Source organism: Aquila chrysaetos, chromosome 11, assembly GCF_900496995.4.
Source record: "Aquila chrysaetos chrysaetos chromosome 11, bAquChr1.4, whole genome shotgun sequence".
In the NCBI taxonomy this organism is placed as follows: Eukaryota; Metazoa; Chordata; class Aves; order Accipitriformes; family Accipitridae; genus Aquila; species Aquila chrysaetos.
This window is the reverse complement of record NC_044014.1, coordinates 30,466,638-30,475,758: the sequence shown is the minus strand read 5'-3', so window position 1 is coordinate 30,475,758 and position 9,121 is coordinate 30,466,638. Positions and strand designations below refer to the sequence as shown.

The 9,121-nt window shown below is 37.3% G+C and overlaps 1 long non-coding RNA gene across 1 annotated transcript; it reads left to right on the top strand.

Moving 5' to 3' along the window:
- Window positions 1-2,630: 2,630 nt before the first annotated feature.
- On the top strand, window positions 2,631-8,644 carry LOC121233643. Its single transcript, XR_005933561.1, has 3 exons — window positions 2,631-2,780; window positions 7,692-7,826; window positions 8,354-8,644. It is a non-coding gene; the product is annotated as an uncharacterized LOC121233643 (long non-coding RNA).
- Window positions 8,645-9,121: the final 477 nt, after the last annotated feature.

Sequence of the window (9,121 nt, the reverse complement as noted above, 5' to 3'; positions counted from 1 at the left end):
TGCTTTGGATTTGTGCTGGAAAGAGTGTTGATAACACGGAGATGTTTTAGTTACTGCTGAGCAGTGCTTACAGAGCCCAGGCCTTTTCTGCTTCTCACCCCACCCCACCAGCGAGTAGGCTGGGGGGGGGGGCACAAGGAGTTGGGAGGGGACACAGCCGGGACAGCTGACCCCAACTGACCAGAAGGATATTCCATGCCATATGACATCATGCTCAGCATATAAAGCTGGGGGAAGCAGAAGGAAGGGGGGGACATTTGGAGTTATGGCATTTTGTATCCCCAAGTAACCATTAACACGTGATGGAGCCCTGCTTTCCTGGAGATGGCTGAACACCTGCCTGCCGATGGGAAGTGGTGAATGAATTCCTTGCTTTGCTTTGCTTGTGTGTGCAGCTTTTGCTTTACCTATTAAACTGTCTTTGTCTCAACCCACGAGTTTTCTCACTTTTACCCTTCTGATTCCCCCATCCCACTGTGAGGGAAATAAGTGAGTGGCTGCATGGTGCTTAGTTGCTGGCTGGGGTTAAACCACGACAATCCTAAAAGCCTTATTTGCTGGTAAGGACAGATACTCTGGAGACAGAATGATTTCAACAGAAGAGAAACATGATTTACAGATAATATGCCTAGATGACCATTCCTTACCAGTGACCTTTCCTCTATCCTCACCTTCAAGAACACAGCCACCTGATTAGCAGGCAAAACTACTTCTTCAAAGTCAAAACACCCCTGCCCCAGAAAAGCCATGTGAGCAAGGTCAATAAAACCCCAAAAGAACAGTTTTCACTTGAGTATTTTTCCTTTTTTTTTTTTTTTTTTGGCTACATTGACATGCAGGTTTGGAAGCACCATTACAGCCAGGCTCCTATATCATCTCTTTAGCATTTGATTCAGAATACAGGCACTATAGTTTTCATTCACAAACACCAATAACTATTTAATAACGTGATTTTTTTTTTTTTTTTAGGATTACAGTAACAGCCCTTTTTTTTCCTGTGCAGGTATTTCTACTACACATAATATTTTGCATATCAGTTGCTTTATGTTTTTCATTTTCAATATAACACCCAGGTTATATGATGTGAAATCCTTCTTACAGAACTCTTTCATTTCTTATATCTGCTTTTCCATCCCTTAAAAACTGTTCAGCAAGTTGAGGTAAAGTTAATATTGGAGACCCATCTCATTTTTCCTGAGAGATGATGTATTGATATTGTAGTAGAAAGCTCTGAAGAACAGGGAGATCCATCTCCCAAAAGCACTAGGAGTTCTTGAATTGTTCTTGAGTTGCATAGCCCTTGAGGGTACTTCCCCTAAATATTAGTCTGGAAAACACATGACAGTATTAGTGTCATCTATTAAGCCTGCCCAGCATATCCAAAGATTCTAAGACTTTTTTGCATGTGTACTCCATAGAAATAAATGTATTCCAATGAATATATACATTTGTTAACACCTGTCAACATCTGGACTTTAGCACCCAAAGTCTCCATCAGGTAAAAAAGTACCAATCATAAGATACTCTGAATTGAGCATTACATGTGTTATTACAGTAAATACTGAGTGAACATATCCCACTTGGATCATTATCTGTTTGACAGTATGCCATGCAAGCAAAGTGACAATTCATCTTCCCTAGAAGATGACATCTTAAGATAAAGGATAAAAGGGCAGGGGAATTAGTCTCTTGTGGTGAAAAGGAGAAAGGACTGCTTCTCTTCCATTAGAAAAAGAAGATACTCCAACCACTATGCAAATAGATCATCAGTAATTGGAAGAATCTGTCCAGGCACGAGTTCAATGGAGTAAAATAATGAGTGAGATGGAGTAAAGGCAATTTTACTTTTCAGATGTGGGAGGCAGCTTAATACTGTTGAAATGGTAAGGGAGAGTGACAGGAAAGCAGGTGAGACTTGTGAGAAGGATAACAGAGTTGTGTATCTGCCAGGAAGAGGAGTGGGAAGACAACAAGTTCTCTGCAAAGAGGAGAAATCCAGAAGTCAAGACCTTCTATTTCTTTACTTTCCTGGAAGTGTTACAACAAAGGAATCACTGAACTTTGGCAAACTTTAACCGTGTTGGACTGGAGGAACATTACAATGGAGAAACTACAAAAAAAATGTGGCTCCTGTAAGAGGAAAGCTAAGTCAGCTGTTACAAAGCAGTAGGCAAGAGGATTTTTTGATCCACTGTTTTATCATTGAAAACATCAGGAAAAACCCCTTCCACATAACACTGCAAGCAACTCTGATTTACATCAGCTAAGGAGCTAAGACTTTGGTTTTTTAACCAGTTTACAGCAGCTCCTATCAAGAAAGTTTATATAACAGTAATTTTCTGAATAACAACCCAGAGAGTAGGTGACTCAGTGATAACTTTTACTTCCTCATGCCAGCTCTGGTGGATCTGGTCCACCAGTACACTGACACTCACCAGGGAAGTTGCATCCTTTCCTATTTGAAAGTGTGCTCTGCCAACATATTTAAGAATCTGTAGGTTACAACATCATCTTAAAATAAATATTTATTATACAATGACCAAGAACAGTCAGAGTTCAAGGAAAGCCGCAGAAGGTACTTCGTGAGAACAGGCACCAACAAACTAACTGTTCATGTTTGAGTGATTCACTTCAGAATTAACACACATCATGTAATAAGGCCCTTCTGGATAGCAGGCCCATGCAAGGTATCAATACTGTTCTGTCAGTTTTAAGTGGTATAATAATGAAGTATTGATATAACTACCAAGGATGAAAACAAGATATTTAAGAGTATGAAGGTACTAGTAAGTAATTTTAAAAGTTTCTGTCCTGGTTTCAGCTGGGATAGAGTTAATTTTCTTTCTAGTAGCTGGTATAGTGCTATGTTTTGGGTTCAGTATGAGAAGAATGTTGATAACACTGATGTTTTCAGTTGCTGCTAAGTAGTGTTTAGACTGAGTCAAGGATTTTTCAGTTTCTCATGCCCAGCCAGCAAGAAGGCTGGAGTGGCACAAGAAGTTGGGAGGGGACACAGCCAGGGCAGCTGCCCCAAACTGGCCAACGGGGTATTCCATACCATGTGACATCATGCCCAGTATATAAACTGGGGGGAGTTGGCCTGGGGGTGTGGATCGCTGCTTGGGAACTAACTGGGCATCGGTCAGCGAGTGGTGAGCAATTGCATTGTGCATCACTTGTTTTGTATATTCCTATCCTTTTATTATTATTATTGTCATTTTGTTATTATTATCATTATTAGTTTCTTCCTTTCTATTCTATTAAACTGTTCTTATCTCAACCCATGAGTTTTACTTTATTTTTCCCTGATTCTCTCCCCCATCCCACTGGGTGGGGGGGAAGTGAGTGAGCAGCTGCATGGTGCTTAGTTGCTGGCTGGGGTGAAACCACAGCAGTTTCCTTCAGCAGCTACATAATTAAGATTAAAATATCCCTTTGAGGGAGGCCTAAAACTTTATAACATAAATAATTAAAATAATTTGATGTTTAAACATATCCTAAAAGCAGAAAGAATTATAATTTGTTTTGATTACTTGCCTGATCTTTAGTACAGTTTTACAAAATTATCAAATCTGGATCTGCTTTAGAGTCCAGCATGATACTTACATTCTAAAGGACTAGCATTACAGAGACAGGAGGCCGTATTGGCAGATGGCACTAACCAGGAACAGAAGCATACAGTATAAATCAGCATGTCCTCAGGCTGCTGGTTTTTCGGTGAATTAGAGGGAAACTTTTTTTATTTGTACATTTTTGGCTTTGGGCAGTTTGCTGTTAAAAATACAACCAGTGAATCAGTAAAATTTATGTCCCACAATCTGCATGATATTCGTGATAAATCTGTCTTCTCATCCTGCCAGCTTCTTTAACACTGCTGCAGGTGTCAGCTTTGTAGATGACTGACACAACCAAAGACAAATTGGAATTTTTTCTGTGTTCTACACAGGATCCACTGACTGAATGCCTTTTTTGTTGTCTAATAGTAATTAAAGTTCTGATTGCTTGACTTGCACCAAGAATATGAGACAACGTAGAAGCTTAACTTAAGATTTCATATTCCTTTTCTAACCAAAACTTTCACAGTGCCCTCATTCTGAGCTATTTTCAGAACAAACTACCCATGAGGGAGGAATTCTCTTCTGGTCAAAACCCTCCAGACTGAAACTAGGTCTTGGTCCTGTTCCCACTTTCTCCACAATTTGTTTTACTTATGAAGGATCTTCAAGTCATTTACTCACTCTGCACTTGTCTTCTTTGGTTTGGGGTTTTTTTTTGTTGTTGTTGGTTTTTTTTTTAACCCATGTAACATGGAAAGAAATATTTCAAAGCCATCTTATCCATGAAAAAATATACCAATTTTCTTTTGAGACATGCTAACTTCATCATACATATTTAATTAATTATGCATTACCACAATCACCTCTCCATAGAAAAGAATATATCACTTTCAACTCTTAAGATTTTGGGAAAGTCTCTGGTAGCTGGAAGCCATTTTTTGCACATTCCTTTTCATTTCTTCTATGATTCAATTTAAGGGGACAGCACAGAAAGGGAGTGAAGTTCTACTAGGGTACTGCTATTCATCCTCTACTGGCTGGAACTTTGTCCACCAGCCAACATGTTAAGAAGTTTCCCCATCACTGCACATACAGTCATACCATCTGTTTAGATTAGTAAAACATTAGGCACCAGATCCTATTTATTTATATAAAACTTGCGAGAGTAAGATGCCATCTCTTGTTTGGGACCTCTACAGGCTGCTGTATGAAAATTTGTAATTTTTATTCAATTTACAAAGCATTTTTGATTCTTTCCAGAACAACACACTGTAGAATCAAAAGATTAAAGATTACTTCTTTCTTTGAAGCTTGCATGTAGTAATGAATAAAAGACAAAACTGTAGAAAGGAAACATGCAGGAAGAGTAAAAGAGCAGAGACCTATCCCAAGAACGTCAGTATGAAATAAATCTTCAAACATCAGTAAACTTCAGAGTCAAATTCTCTTTCCAAGATTTATTACCAAGTATAGTAAGTGGTAAGTAATGAAAATACTCAGAAATTACAAAGCTGGATAATACCTTTTTGCTCCCTGTGGTTTTTTTTTATTTTTTAAAATCCATTATCAAACTGGATCCCTAGGAAAAAAGATTAAAAGCAAAAGGAAGAACTGCTCTCTTAGCCTGTTACATTTGTTTTAAAACCTGCTTCAGGCTTCATACAGCTTAGCAAAATGGAGCAAAAAGTTAACAAGTACTTTTTTTGTCAAATTTTTCTGCATCTGCCTTCTTCAGATGCAATGATTGCAGACAATTTAAGCAGGGACTGCTATTTAACCTGGCTCTCAACTCCATACTAGCTTTAGAATATACTTAATGTAACAACATAAATTGCAAGCATCCTCCCACAGTCAGCATTAGAAAAGGGAAAATACAGATCTTCATCAATATTTGTACTATACTGAACTATATGAAGAGGCAGGTTTTGAATCATTGCCCTTTGAGATATGCCTATATTCCAAATGTTATCACAGTCAGAGAGCAATAAGATAGAACAGATAAAGCCTATGATAGACCTCAGTAAGACCAAGGATTGCTTTAGAGTCATTCTTATAAAAGCTCAACCTAGAAATGCAGTCCATTCCATAAACCAGTTAAATCCTTGACATCAGAAGCTAGAAAAACTAAATCAAAACCAAGGTCTCCAAACCATTTAATCTGCCATACAGAAAGAGAGCAAAATGTCCCCAAAATACATGATAAATTTTTTGATAACTGATATCCAAGAAACTCAAGATTTCTTAGCTTGCTGTCTAGGCTATTATACAGTTGCCTACTGCCAATGACCAAAGAACACATTGGCAGGAAACTAAATATTGCCGAAAATGTCGAATAAAATATGAAAATTAAACTTAATTGAAATGCTTCCATTAAAAAAGAATTTTGCAAATAAGCACAGAAAAGTGACTTGTATGATAATGATCTAGATGGAAATCAGCCAAAATAGCTTGCTTATATGAATAAATTTCATGTAAATGTTATCCTAAAGAAAAATTTTGCAAATATTATGCTTAATGTTAGACCTTTATAAACAGCTGCAAGATGAAAGAACAGAACTACTATTTGAAGGAAAACTAGCATGTACCAAGTGATTAAATATAATAATGTACATGTTAAATGAGCTCCTTTACTAAGCTTTAGGCTTCAAAATAAATTGGTTAACACAAAAACATACAAAAAATCTAAACACTTTGTTAGGTTAGTGTGATCACAGAAGAGATCATTCAAGAATTAGTGCAATACATTAATATTTAACAATACTCATTACTCCACTGTGTTTACAAAATATTTCAGTTCTAGGAATTAAAGTCTAGCAAATTTACCATCAAAATAATGATGCATCATCAATGATGAATTAGAGATACCCTGAAACATGGGACAGTATTTTACAATCCTTTTCTGGAGCAGCAAGACATCACACACAGTCAGCTATTTTAAGATTGCTACTTAATAGTAACCTTTTAGTTGCAGATTTCTGTACAACGCAAAGTGGAAATAAACAGTTAATCACTTCCTTTTCAGTATCTTGACAACTATCAGAATTATAGGGTGGCTTTGGATGTGAACAACAGGGCTTAATGAATCAGCCCCCCAAATCCTCCATCTTTTGCAGTTTGGATTTTATTATATTCCCAGAAAAAACCACAGATATGGATTTAACAAATTTGCTTTTGTAGCTGTAGTGTTGGTAGGTACATACTAGGTAAGATACTCAGACACTGTATTTACTGGCTATCATTATTTCTTAATTGCAGCACTGCTGAAGTTGAAGGAGCTGTTAATTCATGGTCTCAGATGAAAATGCACTGTTGTACGTTACTAAATAATCACCCAGTCTACAGCAGAGAATTTTAACTGCGCAATTCCAATACTGTAATTTTGAGACAGTGAGTGCACAGAACTCCTTAGTTCTCATGAAGATTTAGTCTTACAGTTTCCACTTTCATAAATCATAGCCTTCATCCCCAGCCTGGATACTAAACTCTTCATATTTGATAAGCAGTCAGAGCTTTTCCTACCCTAACACAATGACCTGTTCACATTAATACACACATTTGCTAAGATACTTCTCTGTAATAAATTCCCATAGTTTAATACATATGTTAAACATTTTGTTTGTGACAAAACCGCTCCACAGCTCAGCACCATTTACCTCTGTGGTCACAAAAGACAAACCAAGATGCTGCCTGAGATCACTAATCACCCATCCAGAGATGTGCAGGACCCTTACTTCATTTCTGTTTATGCTAAACTCTGCCGGTCTGGCAGTAGTTACAGTTATAACTCCCTTAATAGAGTAAATGCTCAAATGTACTCATTTTACCATTAGATTATAGTGATGAAAGGCATTCCATAAAAGTAGCAGCTATTCCCAGAGCTGCTTCTTCACCACATTATGTCAGGCTTATGACTGTGTAGCATTCTTGACATCAAAATGGAGAATCAGACACTACCTTCTTCATCTCCCAGTAGTTGGTTTAATTAGAATTCAGTATATTAATAATTACCTGGTAATAATGTTCATCACCTATATGCCATAAGTTTCAAAGCAGTGCATACATACCACATTAAGCAATTAATTCTCAGAACAACTTTATGTTGACAAACAAATTTTATCTCCATTTTAAACACAGGAGAGCCATAGCTGTGAAGCTGAATGATACTCCCATGAAACAGCATTTAGAAGTAAGATTAGACCTCAGCAAGTCATGAATATGACAGTATACTTATGCTTTCCTCTTCTGCCAATATAACACAAAGCCTTCAAGGTAAGATTTATAATCCAACTATGCTAAAATAGGTGTAATTTGCATGAAAAGTAAAACAGAAAATTAACAGATTGATTAGCTCAGCATTTTGTACTTTCACATCATGATGGAAACCTTGGGCTACGTTTCAGCCTTTTACACAGCAGAAATAAACCACCACCAAGATTTTCTGAGTATTCATTACAATATTCACTCCCAAAGTGACAAGTTCCATGGAAACCACCACACTGCATTTAGTTTTCAGCTTCACTCCTTAGTCATTCTAGTATTAGAGACCTAATTTCTAAGAATGTAAGGATTTGTACGCTATCTGAAAAACAATACCAAAATATCTTCACTACTACAAATACCAAACTTGCTCTGTGAATCTGTATTACCTGCGGGACATTTTGATGCTTTTTGGCTGGTCTAATGGGAAGAGGAACATTGATCTGAATGAGGCTAAGATAACTTAGTTACCATAGCAATACCCTTCCAGGAGCAAGGCTTTGTTTGATGTTGTTCCAGGTTCTGCTCTTCTTTACCAGATGCTCTTCCAGCAGTGCCAGAGTGAACAAAGTTTGGTTTCATAAGTGTCAAATATTTGACAGATGCTTCAGTATTTCTATACTAGAATTGATGGCCAGTTTTAATCTCATCTTTTGCCTCTATTTACACAAGGTAAGCAGCTGTTGTTAGCTATATTTTTTTTTTTTTTTGTCTGTACCATGCAAAAATAATCAACTTGCTGCAGTTTCTTGGTTCAGGGTTGCCAGTTTCCCACCTGCTTCATTTGCAGATGGAGCTCCACAGTCAGGTCAACTAAAACAAGGGTTTACAATCTAGGATGTTTTGGGGTTGTTTGTTGGTTTTGGGGTTTTTTTTTTCCCTCTCATTCCAATGTTATAAACCATGCTTTAAAGTTGAGCTCCACTATTTGTGCATCTCAAATCACCAAAAAGGAGTCCAGTTACTTTGAGCTTGATACTCCTGTCACATATTCAGGCTTCCATAACCACTAACTCCAGCGATCTCCATTACCGGCTGTGACCGTGACTACCTCGTTTTTCTCTTCTGTAGTATTCCTGTAACAGAATATTAGAACTTCAATCTTCATTGCTCACAGAAACAGAAAGAAGCTGAGGACAAATCCAGTTAAATTTGAAGGGACAACACAAAAACTGAAACAGACAAGTTTGGCTCATCAATGGTATGCAGAATCTAACATACAAATCTTACAGACTTTGAAAAGCAACTATCCATTAAGGAATTCTGTGTTCCTAAGGTGCATCTTTAGGCAGATATCAGTCTTATTG